This window comes from Mytilus californianus, unplaced genomic scaffold (genome assembly GCF_021869535.1).
Source record: "Mytilus californianus isolate M0D057914Y unplaced genomic scaffold, xbMytCali1.0.p SCAF_9, whole genome shotgun sequence".
NCBI classification, from domain to species: Eukaryota; Metazoa; Mollusca; class Bivalvia; order Mytilida; family Mytilidae; genus Mytilus; species Mytilus californianus.
This window is the reverse complement of record NW_026262745.1, coordinates 71779418-71800143: the sequence shown is the minus strand read 5'-3', so window position 1 is coordinate 71800143 and position 20726 is coordinate 71779418. Positions and strand designations below refer to the sequence as shown.

The 20726-nt window shown below is 30.9% G+C and overlaps 1 pseudogene; it reads left to right on the top strand.

Moving 5' to 3' along the window:
* The first annotated feature begins 578 nt into the window (after positions 1-578).
* Positions 579-18882, top strand: LOC127713976 (uncharacterized; annotated as a pseudogene).
* The last annotated feature ends 1844 nt before the right edge of the window (positions 18883-20726 follow it).

Below are 20726 nucleotides of genomic sequence, written 5' to 3'. Positions count from 1 at the left end.
TCATGTTATTGTCAGGGGTTTCACAGTCAGGTTCTCATGTACAAGTATGCACAGAAACTAGTTAATTTTTTTTCAAAGATGATCCCTTTTCCGTAACGCATATGCACAAAATAATTCAAACCTAAATCACCATATATTTTCAAATTAGTTTGTAAGATGACCTGATTATTTTAGCGTTATCTCCAAAATAATATAGATATTAAACAGTGTAAATAAGGTTTGCTATCAGTGTAATATGACAGTCCCTATATATTATAGCATTTGTTTGTCGTTTTCAAAGTTTGTAAAAGAGATTCAATGTTTCTAAAATCTCCAAAATAATGTAAATATTAAACAATGTAAATAATGTATACTATCTTTGTAATATGACAGATCCTGTATATTCTAACATTTGTTCGTTGTTTCCCAAATTTGTATAAAGGATATTCAATGTTCTGAATATAACCAGTGGTAGCTTTGGAGAGGGTCTTGTTATGCGAGATAGTGATTTAGATGTTATGGCAGTTATGAAAGACACTGGGGTCTGTGAAAATAAACACATTTTTTCTAATGCTGATAAAATACTTTTTTCAATGGAAATGGAAGACACACAGGCAGGTTTTACTATGTTACGTGTAGTGCACTGCAATGAACAGAGAATCTTCGAATACTGTGATCAGCTAGGTAGTGATTTTTACTTGTCAAGTCTTAAATTCAAACAATCATTAACTAGCTCCGGTTTGCCGATTGTGCATGGGCCATGTGTATCCGACATACATGGAAAGATTGACCTCGCAGTTTGTTTAAATAGTAAATTATGGATATCACCAGCGAAACAATGGGTAACACGATCAAATAATTCATTGCCGAGATGCGATGTTATACAGGCTATTGTAAAACACGGGGTTCTCTTTGTACCTGTAGGTGTGAAAGGATCGACACAAGAAGAATTCGAATGGCGAATATCATTTTCCGTTGGTGAGAAACTTCTGATTTATTCATTTACACATACACAGTTATTATGTTATTCACTAATGAAAATACTGCTAAAAGACGTTATAGCTATATAGTAATTTTGAAAGAGCGATGCACAAATTTGTATTAACTAAGAGCTCAAAAATAAAATACCTGTATTTATACTATATGTCTAAATGTTGAGGAAGTAAGCATTTACAACCATTTGAGGATATGTCTGGTAATAAATCTACGTATAAACAATACAAAACAGGTGTACGCACTCTTCTATTGAAAACGCATCATGACGCTGTGTCTGGATGGCTGGTGCTAGTTTCGTTTTTCTATACTAGAAAACATTACAATAAAGCTCTTTACATCGTTCAGTATTCTCTATTGAAATGCACACCAGAAAAAATTAATAAATATATGACATTTGAAGATAGTCATCGTGAGCTATTAAAATTACAGTTATTTAAGAATATGAATATTGTTCAGTTGTGGAGATTTTTGCTATTAGATATGGTGACATTTATCGATGACTCTTGTTTAATACCGGACGAATTACAAATGATAGGATCAACCATCATGTCTCCAGTAGTATGTGATCATTTGCTTTGTTTTCTATGTCATAATCATCTACACAATAGGAAGCAATGCTGGGATTCCCTCAGGAATATACAGTTGACTACAAAGGAAAACTGTTTTATTTCGGGCCCTACTGATAAAGCTTTTTCTTACCAGATCTTAGGTACATGTTTTATATTGTTAGGAGACATAGAATCGACGAGACATGCTTTTATGCAATCTATAGTATTATTTCCAAATGAACAATTCAACGTAGCATTTGAAATATTGTCATTGATAAGACGAATGTAATTAGTGTTATGTTAATTAATTTGTGCATTCGATTATTAGTCGTATGTTGTTCTATATAGTATGTTCATAATATAATGCCTTAAGAGTTTTTTTGTTGTTGTTTAAATTAAAACAAACTTAGTAACTGTTTGTCGTTATTTAAAAATTCATTGATCGTTTATCCAAATATATCACGACAGACCAGTTCGTAGTTTGTGCTATGTGTCTATTCGATATAGCAAAGTTATTTGCAAAGTATGTATTCCAAATCGTAGAGAGAAAACAAACAACCATGAAACTTGATGTAATGTTGACAAATGTACTTGGTAATAAAACAATCAAACAAGAGCATTCCAGTTAAACTGTAAAACAGAAATGTAATGAACGCCAAAAACCTTTCAACACTGAAAATAGAGGCATCAACTCCAAAGTGAGCGAGGCTACATGTAATCGCCTCCTGCTATGTAAGCGTTACTTGGCATGCGAATTCGCTCAGTCTGAAAGCCTTCGTGAACACATATCGCTAGTGATTTTAGACACTGACACCTCGTATCTGCCATCCAATTCTTGATGGTGACCGCGAACATGTAATACCGTCAAACTGTAGGAATGTTAGTGTTTATGTCAGTCGTTGATTCTCATACGTCTGCTGCAGCAGTTTTCTGTAAGGAGCACACCACTGTTAATTTAGTCCGTATATCGTGAATACGCACGAGAGTAACGTATCAACTGATATATATAAATATATATATAAACACAATACAATGGGTCAGAGAGTTTTGTGAATGCTCAGAAATTGATTATATCTGTCAAAGATTAAAGTCGTTCATCTGTGTCAATATAGAGGCCAAGATCAAGATATGAAGCAGACCTTTTTCCTGCAGTATTATCCTTAAATCTCAAGTTCATTGGTATATATTTATAAGATGTCAACTCATTCAAGTATCAATATATATCTGAAAATTAGATACACAACTTTTGAATTTGCTTATTAGTTTTGTCTTTAAGATGGTTCTGTATTAATGCTGGTTCAAATTCATATGAGTACAAAACATGTCGGGCAGTAGTGGTGCACAATGAGAAGCATTGTCGACAGTATGCTGGAATATTCATCAATAAAGTTTACAAAAGTTAACAACTTTGTTGTCAATAAAAGAGTTTGAAGATAACAATGTCGCTGTATTTGTTTGAAGAATCAGTGAGGTACTTCACAAAGTAAATGTTTCATGACCTAAAACAAGAAAATTACGATTATGTTTCCAATTTCTGTAGAAAACCCTTTATTTGATGAGACGATGTAGTCGATATTTCAATTGGGTATGGGAAAAAAGCAGAAGAAAAGGAAGAAAAATTATATCTTTTATTAATACCGCAACATTGCAAAGATTGTGTTTGTAATTTTCAGGAAGAACTTGTTCCCACTACGGAAACTATACCAAAGCCGGGATTTTTATCAACATATATCTTGACAATATTCCGACACAATGAACTCATCATAGAAATCAGGATTGAAAATCTACTATAAATACAACCCAAGCTTACAGAGTACGGGGCAGAATTCAAAAACAACCTGCTAAAAGACAAATATAAAAAACATCTTGCAAACTTTTTAAATTTCATTGTCAAATAGATTGTTATATTCTGTCACTCAATCACTTCCATTTTTTGGTGGGGTTAGTGTTACCCAGTTTTTAGTTTTCTATGTTTTGTGTTTTCTATACTGGTGATTGTCTTTTGGTCTTTTACTTTTACTACCATTGCATTGTCAGTATTTTTTTGATTATTTTCAAGAAAAAGGGAAATGATATTCATCAACTATCACAGCCTGATACAGCAAACTCTTAGTTAATGGCATGATCGTCTTTGATTTCGTATTTGACTTTGCCTTCATCTTTTTTTATTCGAGCATTACAAATGAGTCTGATGTAGACGAAGTTCACGTCTGGCGTACAAAATATATGTCTGATATCTGTGACGAACTTTCACTACTACTACCTTTCTACTCTGTAGACCCATTATTTTACAAAAGGCCTACTTGAATCACAGCAACACAAATAGCTAAACCTATAGAAAACGAGAGTGATTCAAAAACAATTATGATAGACAATCTTAGTATTTTTTCCTTTAAAACGTTCATAATACTTAATATAATTATTGTCACAGGAAGTCTGACATTTATACTTAGTGATTTTTGACATCTTAATGAATCTAAGGATTCTAACTCATTCAAATCTGTTCTATGTAATTCCTTACTCTGAAAGTGTCTTTCTACCTGGACACTTGTTTTAAGACGCAAGGGTCTTTCTAAATAAAATACTTTGTTGTTTTAAATGATTTATTCGACAAAAGCAAACGATGACGAAGTATGATATGTGGTCTAATCAATTCAAAATACATTATTTATTAAGATTTATTTCAGCCTATTAATTTTAAGTTAATATCACAACATCATGAGTTTTGTGTATAATTGAGTAACTTTAAGAAGGACGGAAGGACTCTTCATAATTTTCATTATTAAGTCTCGTTTTAGCTGTAATACCACCAAATCATAGTCCGTCACATCCAGTCCATTATGAAAAAGGGTCGAAAAGAAATATTCCCTTAAATTTGACAGTTGTATGAAATAAATCCTACATTTCATTGCAGTAAAACATTTCTGAGTCATAAACATTTATCTTGGGCGTTTCATATCACCATGATGTTTTTGGGTGATTCTATAGACTAATTTGAAAACATGAGGTTACATGGTTACTTAAGCTTATCAAGGGAAAATAGTTAATAATTTTTTCAAACGAAAAAATTTAAAAAGAATTATTGTGTAAAATCAATTGTGGTATTACACCTATTATGGGAAGCTGCATATGCACCTGTGACCTTGTGTGTACTTTCATTTGTTATAATTTCATGCTTTTTAAGTAAAATATTACAAGAAAGAAATATTCTGAGTGGATTGAGTCTCAAAAACACATTCTAAAAGAAAATTGCCTTGACATATGACTCTACAATGTATATTAGTAAACAGAGGGAGCCATACTCAGTGTTTTGGGGAGTTTTTTACTGACTAACCTCCTTATTTCTTATATTTTTGCTATAATAGAATACTGTTTCCAAAGTAATACTTTAATAAATATATAGTTATTAGTGAATCATTTTTGAAGCAGTAACAACAAATTATTTATAAAAGGGAAGCCTTTTTTGTCCCTCTTTGGAACGAGGCGGACATTTAAGTTTTGCGTAAGGACTTATTGAACCTCCATGGAGTTAGTAAACTTTCATATGGATAATTCATTCAGCTTGAATAATTCAACTACTCATTTATTATCACATTTCGTTCATTGGTGAGTGAAAGTTATCCCACAATTTATATTAATTGGCCTAAAAAGTTGAAACGTGAGGAAATGAAAGGTATAAATGGATCAAAAGGAACCTTATAATGACGACAAATAGGTCCATTAGTGGTATTTATCATCATAGAGTCATATTTTGTATCATATTCAACTGTTTGTTGGCAGATGAGATAAATATTTGATCATTCATAGTTCCACACTATCTTCTATCATGATGCAGCTTGATTTGGATTTTTCGGGGAAATTTTGCTCGAATCGTTGTAGATGTTGTCTTAAGTTTACATTATACCAGATTTTTCTCCAACTATTGAACTGATTAATATGACAAAACTTGACAGTAATGCTTGAAATAACCAGTATTTCAAAGGAAAAAATCACGTTAAGTTTATTCAACAAAAAATCTTCTTTAGGTGTAATACCACAAAATCATAAACATTTATTTTGGGTGTTTCAAAGCACCATTATTTTTCTATTTCTTGTTTCTGTAGAATATTTTTGGAAACTTGAGGTAACATGGTAACTAAAACTTGTACACAGGAAAAAAAGTAGTGAACATTTGATTGTTTAACTTTCAGTAATGATTTCTTATATGCAATGAAATGTCTTATGGAATTTTGTCTATAGTGCTGGACAAAATACTTTACTTTTAGAATGTTTTGCATAATCTCAAATATCTTTTAAGTTACTGTTCTTCAGGGTTGGGGTAACTCGTAAATAGTATAATTCAAAGAAGAATCTAAAGGTTATATTTCTATTTCATTTTATAACAGAACAACGTACGATGACCCCATTTTTGTTGATATTCTGAAATCATTATATAAAAGCTATCTGCAGAACTGTATTGTAATTGTGTAATTTTAATTTGTTAAATTTGCGTTCTATTCACATAAAAAACTTTTTCTCTGTATAATCCATATAGAATTGGTAATATTTAATACAACATGATGAACTATTACATGTAGTTTTATTATATTTGTGAACATTTCATCAAATACACTTCATTTTATTGAAAATTTGAAAAATTCTTTTCTTTTTCATATAGACTCCCACTACCTTAAGTTGAAAAACCTCTAGTTGTATATGTAGTTAAATAAGTTGTTCAGTTGTCAAACACAATACCGATTAATGAGAATTTGTTACCTATTGGATTCTTGTTTTTTCTATATATTCTCTGTATTGTGTTAAGAAATCTATTCAACTTCCAACTGTATTCGACAATTTTGATCAATCAATTCTTACCAGAAAAGATAATAATATTCATGAACAAAATCCTCCTGCATCACCCATCCAGTACATAAATGATCGTTCCCTTATTCAGAAATTATGGAAATATTTTGATTCAATTCAATGACCTTGGGTTATCCCTTACACATGGCAATTCGATTTCTAACTTTACTTCAATTGTTTTTCCTTCGAATTTTAATTTTACAATAAGATTTAACCGTTGAACATATAAAAAAATAAATGAAGTTAGAATAACAAAAATACCGAACTCCGAGGAAAATTCTATACGGAAAGTCCCTAAGCAAATGGCAAAATCAAAAGCTCAAACACATTAAACAAATAGATAACAAGTGTTATATTCCTGAATTGGTACAGGCATGTTTTTTTTATGTAGAATCGAAAATATCGTCCGCAAAAAAGATAACTTTTTTTTAGGATATTTTAATCACATGAGCGCCTTACTTTTATTTTTATAATATGTATGGTAACCGTCATCACTTGATATACAATTGCAAGTGTTTTCAAGAAATTAATTGGGTTATTTAAACAAGTTGAATCGCAAGAACACCAAAACCAGTCTATCCCAACCTTGAGATTTTTTGTTTGTTGTTTATTGTAGATTTTCATGTAAAACATACGAAGCAGCATGGTTTTAGATATTATATTACATTCTAAATACATATTGTTTTTTGCTGAATATCTGAATGTATCACAATTCCTGTTTGGACGCCTAGTTAGTTGTTTTGGTGGAAATATGGCATGGTTGCTCCTCAATGTGTTATCTTGGACATTAATAAGACATTGTCGATGAATGCTGATTTTTTTAAGGTTTGGTTGCTATTTGTTTGGTAAAACTATAAATACATGACCTAAAAACTCAATGCTTCCATTTAATTTCTACTATTTGCTATTTTTATCCTAATGATTGAAAAGAAAGTCTTATAATTTCTCTGTGATAAAGATAATATAGGATCGTTGGAAAAATTATGAGCTTTGAGTTATTCCATTATACAAGTATATCCAATCAGTTGGTTTTCTTTCCAATATTAAAAAAATAACAAATAACATATTTGTCACCTAGATATGCATGCAATACGAGCATCTGAAAGCTCCCCTGTTTCATTTAGTTTTGCCAAAAAGTATTCCTACAGCTACATTTGTGTATCATAATTTCTCTGTTTCATTGATATGATGAGTATATGATGCCGTTTCGACAATGGTTTTTATAGAATCTGACGTGAAGAATTTGAACTGTACAGAAAAAAAAAACAATTCAATCCCTTATATCCATTTCTACACTTAAACCGGAAATGGATCTGATTCAAATCTTATTTGGAGAAAGAATGAAAGTGCGAACAAAATATATGCAAATGTTTAACTCAGAAAACAATGACATAAAATTCTATTTATAGGAGAGATATTCGAATTTTAGAAATCAAATATTAATGCTGGATCGGACATATCACCTATGCATACAAGGAAAAGAAATATGAAATCGAAATGAATTACCTCGTGATTACCTGATATTCATAATCTAACAAACAAATCAAATGTAAATGATGTTCAAGCAGTACAAATGCATTATAAGTATGTGTTGTGTGTCGATTATGTTAGTAAAATTGACTGTCAAAAGTCCAGAGGTCCTTACACTGTTTTTGTTATCAACACACGTCCACTTTAATGTATTGTGTTGAACTAATATTAGACGTTTATTGTCTTTTAATGACTTCAGATAAATGTTTTGTTTAATTTTCGTTTGAAAATCTGTTATCACTTCGCCCAAAACTGGTAAGACAAATAGCGATTAATATAAAAAAAGTACTGATTTTGAAATGTGCGGTTTCGTAGTTTTACAGCAAAAACATTGTCGCAAGTTTTGCTCCAAACTTTGCAGAACGGTATCATATGACTTAAAATAAATAATCTTAATTTCATTGTATTTATTTTATGATTTCTTTAAAAAGTCAAATTTTTGTGCCATATATATAAAATATGTTTTAATAATAAAACCATGATAACACAGGAAGTACTTGTTTGACTATGATATCACTAAAATAAAGATAAAATATCTTTATAAGGTAAATTTATCAACGTTTTTTCAACTTAATAGATTAGGTTAGTACCTGGCCAAGGTAAATAAAGTCACAGTTTTCAACCAATATGGCAGGTAATACTTTTTAATAACACATTGTGTCTGCTTTTTTCTATTATGATATGTTCCATACATGATTCCGTCAACACAAACTTCAGCTGAAACTCTTTTCCAAGATATTCAAACATATGCAATGTTGGCACGTTCCTGAAGATACATTTGTTACGCCTTATTTGAAATAAAATAATGAAAAAAGTGCAGATAGAAAGAAGAAGAAAAATCGAAAATAAGTTTTTGACTTAACTTTTTCCGAAAATTTTAATTCTTAACAAATCTTACAAAAAATGACAAAATGCTCTGAAAGCAAAATATATTATGGGGAATCGATATTTCTATGATAAAAAATCATATATATGTATGGTTTGTAGGTCAAGGAATATGTTTGTCATAATTCTAAGATTAATGGCTTTTCATTGAACAGCCTTCTATTGAAGTGTTTGCAGTTTCCCACAAAACTATCATCTGCGATCAATTTTTTTTTATGTTTAGATAGCACATCAATAACGTCAATATCAGGGGGGACAACTATTTTTATAATAAAATAAGTGGTATTTTAAATTCAAGCTTTAGATGTTTGATTATCAAAGAAATTGTTGTTTTTAATCATATTTAGGTTAAGAAAACAATTATTCTATCATTTTCAAGAAAAATTCGGAAATCTGTTCTGATTATGTTTGTTCCACAAAACGAGAATTTTGAAAACTACAATTCAAATCATTGTTGACTAAAGCATAAATATTTCAAACTTGTTGAAAAAATTAAACAAATAATTATTATTGATAAGGCATGTATTTGATTAATTGGAAACAGGCTATTGCCTTAGTTACTACAAAATTCCGTTTTAATTATTAGCATTTGTTCTAAAGCTTGGATTCATATTAAATTCTACTGAATTGCATACAGATACTACTGACATACATTTGAATCTTTATTCACATTGTTCATGGATTTACATAGTAATATGTTTGCATTATCAGTCATGAATAATGTTTTCCTGAAATTTGAAATCTAAAACTTTAAAATGACAGGACCGGTATACCTTATAAATATACGTGAAATATTAGTGTCAGACTGGCCATATCCTTCTGGTCAAAATATGAAATTTTATATTCAACAGGTGTCAAACTTGGTCAACTTAATTTTATTTACAAGTACAGGTTAATCATTCAGTAGGTAGAACAGTGTCCCTTAATGGTTCAGTCTTTTTTAAACTTTATTTAACAAATAAGGTCTTTAAAAATGCTTGTTTTGACAGTTCTTTACACATAAAGCAAATATTACACAATTCATCCCTGTAGTTACTAATATATAAGTCTGGCCTCTCTAACTAAATAGACGAGTGTACGGCTGAGTTATATATCGTTTGAATGCTTTTAAATATCTGTACTTTCAATTTTGCCTGGTCGTCAAAAAATCATACGGTCCAATTTCCATTAAATCAAGTTCAAAGGTCAAGAATCAACATTCCAAATATTTGCCATAATAAAAAAAGCCATTTTCTGGTTCTTTTTTTTTCGATGAGGTTATCAGAAGGATAGCATGAACCTTATATAACATGACACAATAATTCTAAAAGTAACAAAAATTAAAAGTTTTTTTACTCATTTTTTTTTTCGAAAATCGTAATTTTTGACAAATCCAACAAAAAATGAGAAAATGCTCTGAAAGCAAAATAGATCATGGGGAATCGATATTTTTATGTCAAAAAATCACATAAATGTATGGTTTGTATGTCAAGGAATATGTTTGTCATAATTCTAAGATTAATGGTTGTTCATTGAACAGCCCTCTATTGAAGTGTTTCCAGTTTCCCACAAAACTATCATCTGCTATCAATTTGTGTTTCTATGTTTAGATAGCACATCGATAATCGTCAAAAACAGGGGAACAACAATTTTTCATAATAAAAGAAGTGATATTTAAAATTCAAGAAGAAATATACTAGCTAATCGAGATAAACTTATGTTTTTATCGAAGTCGAGCTTATTTACCTTTTGAATTCATGTTGAAATGCAAACATGACTTTGAAACTAAATCGGTAGCAACATTAACATAAGTAACCCACATTTGGAAACACTTGGTTGTCTTTTTGTGATATAAACGAACTATATATAATGGTGCTGCATTTTGTTGTGTTTAAACACGTGTTAGACATGTTAAATGTGTTAAGAAGTTTGATCTCATATATTTAATACATCTTACTTTGACAGAGAGTTGTCTCATTGGCACTCATACCATCCTTAACTTCTTTTGTATATACATATATATATAAAAGAACAAAAAAATTGCGAAAGCAAATTTACAGATCTAACATTGTTGGGCTGATGTTCAGGCGAATTATATACATGTACATATATAATGATTTAAATTCAAATAAGCAACATATGCAGTTCAGTATTATTTTCCTTAGAGGACACAATTCAATAACAATTTTACGAAAAAGTGTCCTGTGGGTGAACCATATTTCATGACTTTTGCTGTAAAATTATGTCCACTTAGAAGGTTAAGGGACAATGTTTAATGGCAATGGACATTATTTAATACCAAGTATCTATATTTTCTTTTGAATATTCTAATAACATATATAGTAAAGTTCTTCAAATTTGATATTATACTTTACACACTTCCTTCTTACTGTTCTTTCATTGTCATTAGCATCAGCAGGGTATTTCTTATAACTTTAATTTTTCTATATTCACTTCCAACCAATTGTTTGTTTATATTAATCAATTTCAAATCAATCGTTCTGATTTTAATATTAAAATTCAAGTATAATAAAAAAAAATGACCTTTGTATTACTTCCCTCGGAGAACAATATTTAATAGCAACTACTATGAAAACTTGTTCTGTGGGTGGACACTATTTCATAACTTTTGCAGTAAAAATCTGTCCACTTGAGGGACAATATTTAATGGCAATGGACATTATTTAATACCAAAATTCTATGAAAAACTGTCCATGTGAACACTTTTTCACATGACACTATTATGTCTTACATTAGCATTCAATTTGTCAGGTAACACAGATAGTTGAACTTCATGTCTAGAAAGAATTATGAACTTGCCGGTATGTTAAAGAATATCACTTATGAATCCAGTCTAAACATGCTAAAGGCTCAAGAATTCGGCCGAAAACGGGTACTTTTCGAATTCCCGGATTATTCAACGACCCGGTGGGTATTTAAGATATCTCGGGTGAGAGGTGAAAATTACAGATATCACCTTCAGGATACGTATCCTTTCTATAAAAAAAATAGATACAACATTAAAATATATGTGTCTATCTTAACACTTAATGCGTATTCATAATAATACTCCGTTTATTTTGTGATGGAAGGATTTACAACCATTTAATCATAAGATATCATCAAAGACTTCCTAAAATACTCCTAAATACCTGAAAATATCAAATCAATTCCTTTAAAAAAAATATTCAAGGCGAAGTTATCGTCAAAATACAACAAACAGGTAATCACTGTGCCTACATTGTTTTACCAAAAATGACTTCTACTTTGACTGTTTGGAGAAGAGTCCCTCATTTCTTTTATTTAATTTGATTGATTTTTTTGTCTATACTTTGTACGTAGTTCTCTATTTTGTATATTTTAGCACAGTATTATTCTCTATTCTCATTTTTGGTGGGGTCTATTTTTATCTATTCCTTATTTTTTGCCCTTTATTTTGCACTGTTTGCCCATTATTCTCTATATAGTGAACACCCCATCCAGACCCTTTACTATTGAACATTTGCCCTGCTCTTCTTATCATTTTTTATTGCACCTCAATAATTCAAATAAGTGCTAAAGGAAAGTATCTTCATCTTTTAGGAAAAACTTGTTCTTTATCAATAAATGTATCCTTGTCACACTGATTAAATAAATGAGGAAATTTTGTTCGGAGAGAACATTCCCGTTTGTGTATTTCCACAACATGCACATAAAACAGAAGAAATAGATTAACGGAAATCACATATAGGGAAATACATGTCATTGTATAATGCAAATCACATGTGGATCAGGTTCCATGTAGCTTTTTCGGAGAACATAATATAACCTTCTGTTGTGTTGAGAAATTTTTGTTGTTCATCATTTCGTTTCCTATGTAGTGTCTTGTGGACGTTTTTAGCTTATCGTGATTTTTTCGGTTTCTTTTACATTGACATTTTCAGTTTATCTTCGACTTTTAAGTTAAGAGTGTCTTTCTTGTCTGTCGGCCTTTTTTTTTTTACATCTAAATAGATACAGATCAAACATCTCGTATTATAATTTAATGGAATTTATCATTTTTTATTATATTCATAATTCTTCTATTTTTTTATTTATATCGGTAAATAGTTATAAATGTTGTTTCGTCAATAGAGTTACATGGAGTATTTAAGTCTGAAGGAACCTGACTAATTTATAAGTTGTAATTGGTTTTGAATCATATTCCGTTACTTGGAGTACTCCTAAATCTGTAGTATTTGTTTTTTGTCTTAATGTTATTTGACCATCCTTATTTTACACCAACTTTCAATAATATGCTGAGAATATACTACTACATTTATTTATCTAAATATCGATGAACAATGTTTTAAAGATTTATGAAACATCGAAATTAATTGTACGGACAATTGTATTTTGAGTGTTTACAAAGATACAAGGAAAATTATTCTAAGAAATTTGTTTATGCAGACGAAGGGTACTAACCTTCACCCCTACCCAGAATAACATTGTAACATCACAAAAAAGCAATGTTATGCGAAGCTATTAGTAACATTACCTACACTAACTATTAATTATTATATAATATTTCAGACGATAGTCGGCTTGGAGAACAACCGACTGAAAATTTTTGGTTTCCAAATTTACTAGTATAGATACGCATTACACGCTGGAAAAACATCTGAACCATAAATTACAACATTTCGGAAAATTAGTTTGAAATAAGGGTTTGAGATAAGAGTAGTATCTGCCAAATTCTATAAGTATCTGACCGTTATGATAAGGTTTGATATCTATAAAAATTTCAAAATCAAAAATTATAATCATAAATATTAATTCAAAGGAAACATTTGAAACAAAACGGCAAAGTTTAAAGTCATGTTCATACATGTTCATGATGTGTCTTCTACATTGTGTTTGGGGTTCTACAGTACTGCATTCAATGTTATTGATGTTTTTGATAGTTAGATGAAATTACAATGAATATCTAAGGAAAAGTTTGTTCGTAGTTGAAAATTAAAAATAAAAACCTGCATTGTGACGGATAAAGACATTCTAATGGAAATTATATTTGCAAATAATACTGCAAAAGAACTAATTGATAATCAAATGAATGAAGATACGCATATCTTAATGTAGGTGTTCTGAGTCATATTGATCACATACAGAGCAGGCTCTGCTAACCTTTTGGGACCCCCTAGTTTATCTCAAGTTTTATCATGGGCCTGGTGTTGCTTGGTCTTTGGTGTTATCTGTAATGCTATAATGACTTGATTGTTTTTACGTGGGTTTTTTTTCGGATGACATTGTCAGTTTTTCTTTGACTTATGAGATTTGTATGTCCCCGTGGTGTCTTACTCCTCTTCTGGAATATTATATAGATATATATGACACATATCAGATTGTAATAAACTAAATTTATAATCATTTCTATTTTTTTTTTATCAGCATATTAGGAAAAATTCTAGATTTTTGTTTTCTGCTATACATGTTTTTTATTTAAGGGCATAAGTCTGATAGAACGTGTTATGTATAACTGTAAATACTTTTGAATTAGGATTCAGTTACTGAAAGAACCATTTAGATATGTAGTATGTTTATTTTGTCTTGCACTTAATTGACAACCATACCATATCTTCTTGTGTTATATTAATTCCCAAAACAATTCTGAAATAAGCATTCATCTAACTCTTTCCCAAACATTTTAATTGATTGTATTAATCAGTTGATAATTTTTTCAACATCAAGTATATAATTTGCACGTTCCACTTTAATGACAGAATGATTGTAGTATGCGTTTTCTGTTGTTAGAATGTAATGCACTAATACGAAAAATACCATATAATGATATTTTGCTTTTTGTGTTTCTTTATTTATCAGGTGGTGATCTGGATCCCACTAGAACATAAATGTAAGTCTGAAACGGTCTAACCACATCAAAGCTTAAGGCTTCTTCTGAACATTCACTTATAGGGTCTTTGCATCGGAATTAAACATATTTATTCTAAAACCAGTTGTTGGCATGACACGGGTTATGTTCTTCTCATATATTTTAGGATGGTATAATACTAAACACCTAACAGGAGGGATTGTGCCTGATATTCATATGATGAAGACATAATCTTTCAAGCAGTTTAATTGAGGTCTGAATCTGGCATGTCAGTAACTGCTAGTAGTCTGTTGTTATTTATGTATTATTGTCATTTTGTTTATTTTCTTTTGTTTCCTATTCTGACATCGGACTCGGACTTCTCTTAAACTGAGTTTTACTGTGCGTACTGTTGTACGTTTGTTTTTTCTACATTGGCTAGAGGTATAGGGGGAGGGTTGAGATCTCAAAAAACATGTTTATCCCCGCCGAATTTTTGCACCTGTCCCAAGTCAGGAGCCTTTGGCCTTTGTTAGTCTTGTATCATTTTTAATTTTAGTTTCTTGTGTATAATTTGGAGTTTAGTATGACGTCCATTATCACTGAACTACTATACATATTTGTTTAGGTGCCAGCTGAATGACGCCTCCGGGTGCGGGAGTTTCTCGCTGCATTGAAGACCCATTGGTGACCTTCGGCTGTTGTCTGCTCTATGGTCGGGTTGCTGTCTCTTTGACACATTCCCCATTTCCATTCTCAATTTTATTTGAAGGTCCCTACTATGTATTGGCTACCTAAATTACACAAAAAACCATTTAAATATCGTTATATCTCGGCCTCTAGTAAGTGTTCTACAACTAATCTTTCAGTGCTTTTAACATGTTCATTAACCACTATTAAAGAGCTTATCATAAACTATTGTAATAAAATATATGAACATAGTGATATAAACTATTTTTGGCGTGTAAACAATTCTTTGGATGTTTTAGATAAATTACGTGCATTTGATGGTCCTTTTGATTCTGTTGACAGTTTTGATTTTTCTACTCTTTACACTACACTTCCACACTATCTTATCAAACAAAAGGTTTTCCTATTTAATTAAATGGTCGTTTGGTAAATCTGAATGGAAATCTATTTGCTGCAACTCATTTGAAGCCTTCTTCTCTAATGAGAAAGGTAAATATGCTAGATATACTTACAGGAGGTGTGATGAGATGATTGAAGCTTTTAATTTTTTCCTTGATAATATTTATGTACGTTTCGGCAACAAAGTTTATCGACAGGTTGTAGGTATCACTATGGGCGCTAATTGCGCCCCTTTAATAGCAGACTTGTTTTTGTACTGTTACGAATCACAGTTTATGACTAAACTCAGTAAAGACCCGTCGAAATTGCATTTAATTGATAAATTCAACAACACTTGCCGTTATCTTGATGATACTTTTTCGTTAAATAATCAAGAATTTTCTCAATATACTGCTGAAATTGACCCTAAGGAACTTACTTTAAATAAAGCAAATTTAAACGGTAATAACTGTCCTTTCCTAGATTTAGATATTTCGGTTTTAAACGGGAAACTCTAACTCTAAAATTTACGACAAAAGGGACGATTTTTCGTTCCCTATTGTTAATTTTCCATTTTTAGATGGCGATGTTCCTTTGACACCATCTTCCGGTGTTTATATTTCACAGCTCATTCGCAATGCCCGTGTCTGTTGTGACGTTTTTGATTTTAACGAACGTAATCTATGTATTACTGGTAAATTATTAAACCAGGGATATCGTTACCATAAATTACTTAAACCTTTACTAAATTTTCCATATATATAAAGATTAGGTTTTGAAGTTTGGTTGTACCTGTAGAAAACTTATTTCAAACGGGATAGCACATCCTCTTTTTTACGGATGCTAATGCGGCGTAAAGCAAACAACAATCAATCAATCAATCTTTTTTACGGAAATGTTGTTAACCGTGCCCGGAAATTTAGAAATGATTCTGGTAAACTTATCGCTCCTTTAAATAAACTTATTCTAAAAGGTTACCAATTCAACACTGTAATAAGATCATTGAATATTGTTTTGATTGGTATAAATATTGTTTTTGTTATCAATAAATTTTTTATACAAATAAGGCCGTTAGTTTTCTCGTTTGAATTGTTTTACATTGTCATTTCGGGGCCTTTTATAGCTGACTATGCGGTATTGGCTTGCTCATTGTTGAAGGCCGTACGGTGACCTATAGTTGTTAATTTCTGTGTCATTTTTGTCTCTTGTGGAGAGTTGTCTCAACAATAAATTATTCAGTCTTGTTTAGACTGTATGTCTATTTTCAAATATATCCACTGTGGTCAATTTAGTACTTAATACTAACTTGGTTGTAAGCTTTTTTTTGCGTTTGACACGTACAATGGATAAAACGACTCTCATTTTGTAAGGATAAGACGTTGTAGCCTTTAAATTAAAATCACACAATATATATGTATCGGATCAATAGTGTTAAAGTGGCTCCTGTCGAAAAGAAGGGAACTCGTTGTTCATAAATGATATAAATGTGTCGTTGAGTACAAGTTAATTGCAAGTTATATTAAATTATGATGCTTCTGGTAGAACAAAAAGTAAAATAAGCATGAGATATGTTTATCAATAAATGTGCATTGTTAGGAAACGTTGTATTCCTAAAAGTGTATGACATTAAAAAAATAAAAACGATCAAACATAATCATTGTCAGTAATCGATATACCAAAGTTTTCAATAATGACACCATTATCATTTCAATCTTTCGGCTCTCTTTTACCATATATTTTTTAATTAGTTTTTAAGATGACCTGAATATTTGAGCGTTATCTCCAAAACAATATAGATATTAAACTGTGTAAATAAGGTTTGTCATCTTTGTTATATGACAGTCCCCATATATTATAACATTTGTTTGTCGTTTTTGAAAATTATAAATGAAATTTAATGTTTCTGAAATCTTTTTTAATAGATAGTGTCCTGACATTTTATTCATTGTAGTTATTTTAGAAACCAAATGAATAAAAAAAAAAAAACATTTATTTAAGGTTTTTAAATAAAGACTCGAAAGATATCAGGGTAATTTATAACCCTTTGTTAACCTACTCTTGTAATATCTTTACAGAATCAGTAACACCAAACGCTTCAACAGCCCTGTATCAGTATCTATGTCAGAACATTGTTGGAACAGAGAAGCATGTAAAAACTACCAGAATGATAAACAATGTCAGGGATCATTTACAAAGTGACAATAGTTACCAGTGGGAGTACTGGCGATGGACTTGAGATGCGAGGTAGTGATTTAGATATTATGATAGTTTTGAAACAAATGAATGTCAGTGAAGACACACCCATTTATTTTAATGTTCTAAAATATATTTTACAATGGAAATGGAAGACACACAGCCATGTTTCACTAAGTTACGACTAGTGCACTGTATATATAAGAATATCTCAAAAATCTGTGAAGACATCGGAGGTGATTTTTACTTTTCAAACTCATTTAAACAACAATTAATAGTCAACAATGTTTCGACTGTGCATGGGCCATGTATTTCCGACATTTGGACGCCGCATACTGTTTACATAGTAAGTTATGGATAACACCAGCAAAACAATGGATTACACGATCAAATAATGCATGGTCGAGATACGATGTTAAACAGGCTTTTATAAAACACGGGGTTCTATTTGTACCTGTAGGTGTGAAAGGATCTACGAAAGAAGACTTAGAATGGCGCATGTCATTTTCCGTTGGGGAAAACATTCTTATTAACACATTTACACATACACAATTACTATGTTATGGACTTATGAAAATTCTTCTAAAAGACGTTATAGCTTTAGATATAGATTGTAAAGAATTGCTTTGTTCATAGTTCATGAAGACAGTTTTGTTTTGGATAAGTGAGGAATTACCTTCATCCATATCGAAACCTGCAAACTTGATCTCATGTAACGTGAGATGTTTTAGGAGACTCATGTATTGTGTTGAATACAAAGTTTGTCCGCAATATTTCATTCCTAAGAATAATTTATTTGAGAATAAATTACAAGGACACACACAAGAAACTCTTTTGAATAAGTTGTATATTCTAAACAGTTATGGTTGGGAATGTATCTTATTGTCTGACCAAATCTCTAATTTCGCAGCATCTCGGATTTGCAGGGAGTCAATGCATTTACACGATAATACCGTTGAAAAATTATTAACCTTATCTGTGTTTTCAGCAAACAGTATAAATGTGCCTTTTGATTTTCTTTGGAAAAAGGTATAAAAAAGGTATTGTCCAGTAACAGGTCGAAAATTATATACCTCTACACATATTATATGTCAAGATGTTGTTTGATTAAAGGGCTAGCACTGCCATTTGATGAAATGTCTGGTAATAAATCTACCTATAAACAGTACAATTCTTATATATGTACTCTGATACTGAACACACGGCATGACGCTGTATTTGGATGGCTGTTGTTAGCTTCGTTTTCCTACAGAGCAAAATAATACAATACAGCACTTTACATCGTCCAGTACATTCTATTAAAATGCACACCGGAAAAATTTCATATTTTAATGACATTTTCAGATTATCACTATAAACTATTAAATTCACATTTCTTAAGTAAGATGACTATTGTTCAGTTGTGGAAAATTTTGTTACTTGATTTTGTGAAAATGACTAAAAACTCTTAGTTAGTACCAGCTGAGTTACAAATGGGAGAAGATGTGGCAATTCCCCCAGTAGTATATGCTCATTTCCCTCGTTTTGTTATGTCATTATCATTTAAGAAATAGCCGGCAATAAAAACTGAGAGAATAGCATGAATGATATAGGACTTGTCGAATGAGTAAGCGTTTTCCTCTATGGGCATATCACTCGCCATCCTTTTTTTTTTAAATATTCAATTACGGTTCATTTGAAAATATTACGACAGGCCAGTATCAAATTTTAAACATGCCTATTCGGAAAATTAAGTATTCACAACGTTCGTGTTCTAAACCATTGAGGCATAAAAACAAACAACTTGATGCCATGTTGACAATTGTACTTGGAATTTAAAAAAAAAACTTGATTGTGCTGAGCTCAAAATTTAGTAAGAAAATCATGCTTATATAAAAATGAACATCTGATACACTTCACTTATCTGTAAACAAAAATCTGATTAGTTTCAGATAGATATGATTTATCAGCAGCCTTGCTATGTTCTTTTATAAAGTGTCTCATAAGTCAACTGTTTGACTGGGCATTGATTGAATTTTAAAGATATTACTTAAATTTATTTGTATATATGTACTGTATCAATCAATGTGTGATACTCAAATAAAATATATCTAATCTACATAACAAATCAAAGAGAGACAATCCAACTGACTTACTTTAAGTATACTGCTATTCAAACTGAAATAGATAGCCTGAATATAGCGTATTAGAGAAAGAAAAGAAGTGTTAAAAGAAATTGTTGCAAAATGAAAACAGCACATTTAGTGCGTCCAAAGGGCTTTTCTAGACTAACCTTCATCATGAACGCTATAAAACGAATATTTTAAAGCTGAGGTTGAATAACAACCGGAACAGTTAAAAAGCAATATGATAAAAATAGGACGTGAAAATGATAGCCACATCTATCTAATTTCAACTTTGCTTAGTTGAAACCTTAGTTGCATATTAATTTATAAATCTAATGGCTGATGTTTGTACCGAAGTACAGACTATTGACGTGATGCTATGCTCGGGGACTGATAGTTCATCAGTAGCTGTATCGATACAGTGCTGTACAAATTGAAAACAGTGCAAAAAATCCGATTTTTAGGAAAGAAAGTCGGGTTTGAGAAATCAAACATGTATTTCCACATCCGAATCAATTGTACATGCACACAAAGAAAATAAGACATGTCATCAACTTGAATGATCTCTTGATTACCTGGAAATATAGTCTTGCAATTTACTCATCTGTTAATCATTCAACCGTTTCCAATGAATAATGTGAAGGTCCTTGGCGTAAGTAATAGCTAATGTCGAAACTCTGGAGTCCTTAATACGTATTTGTAACTAACACACACCCACGAGGTTTGAGAAATCAAACATGTATTTCCACATCCGAATCAATTGCACATGCACAC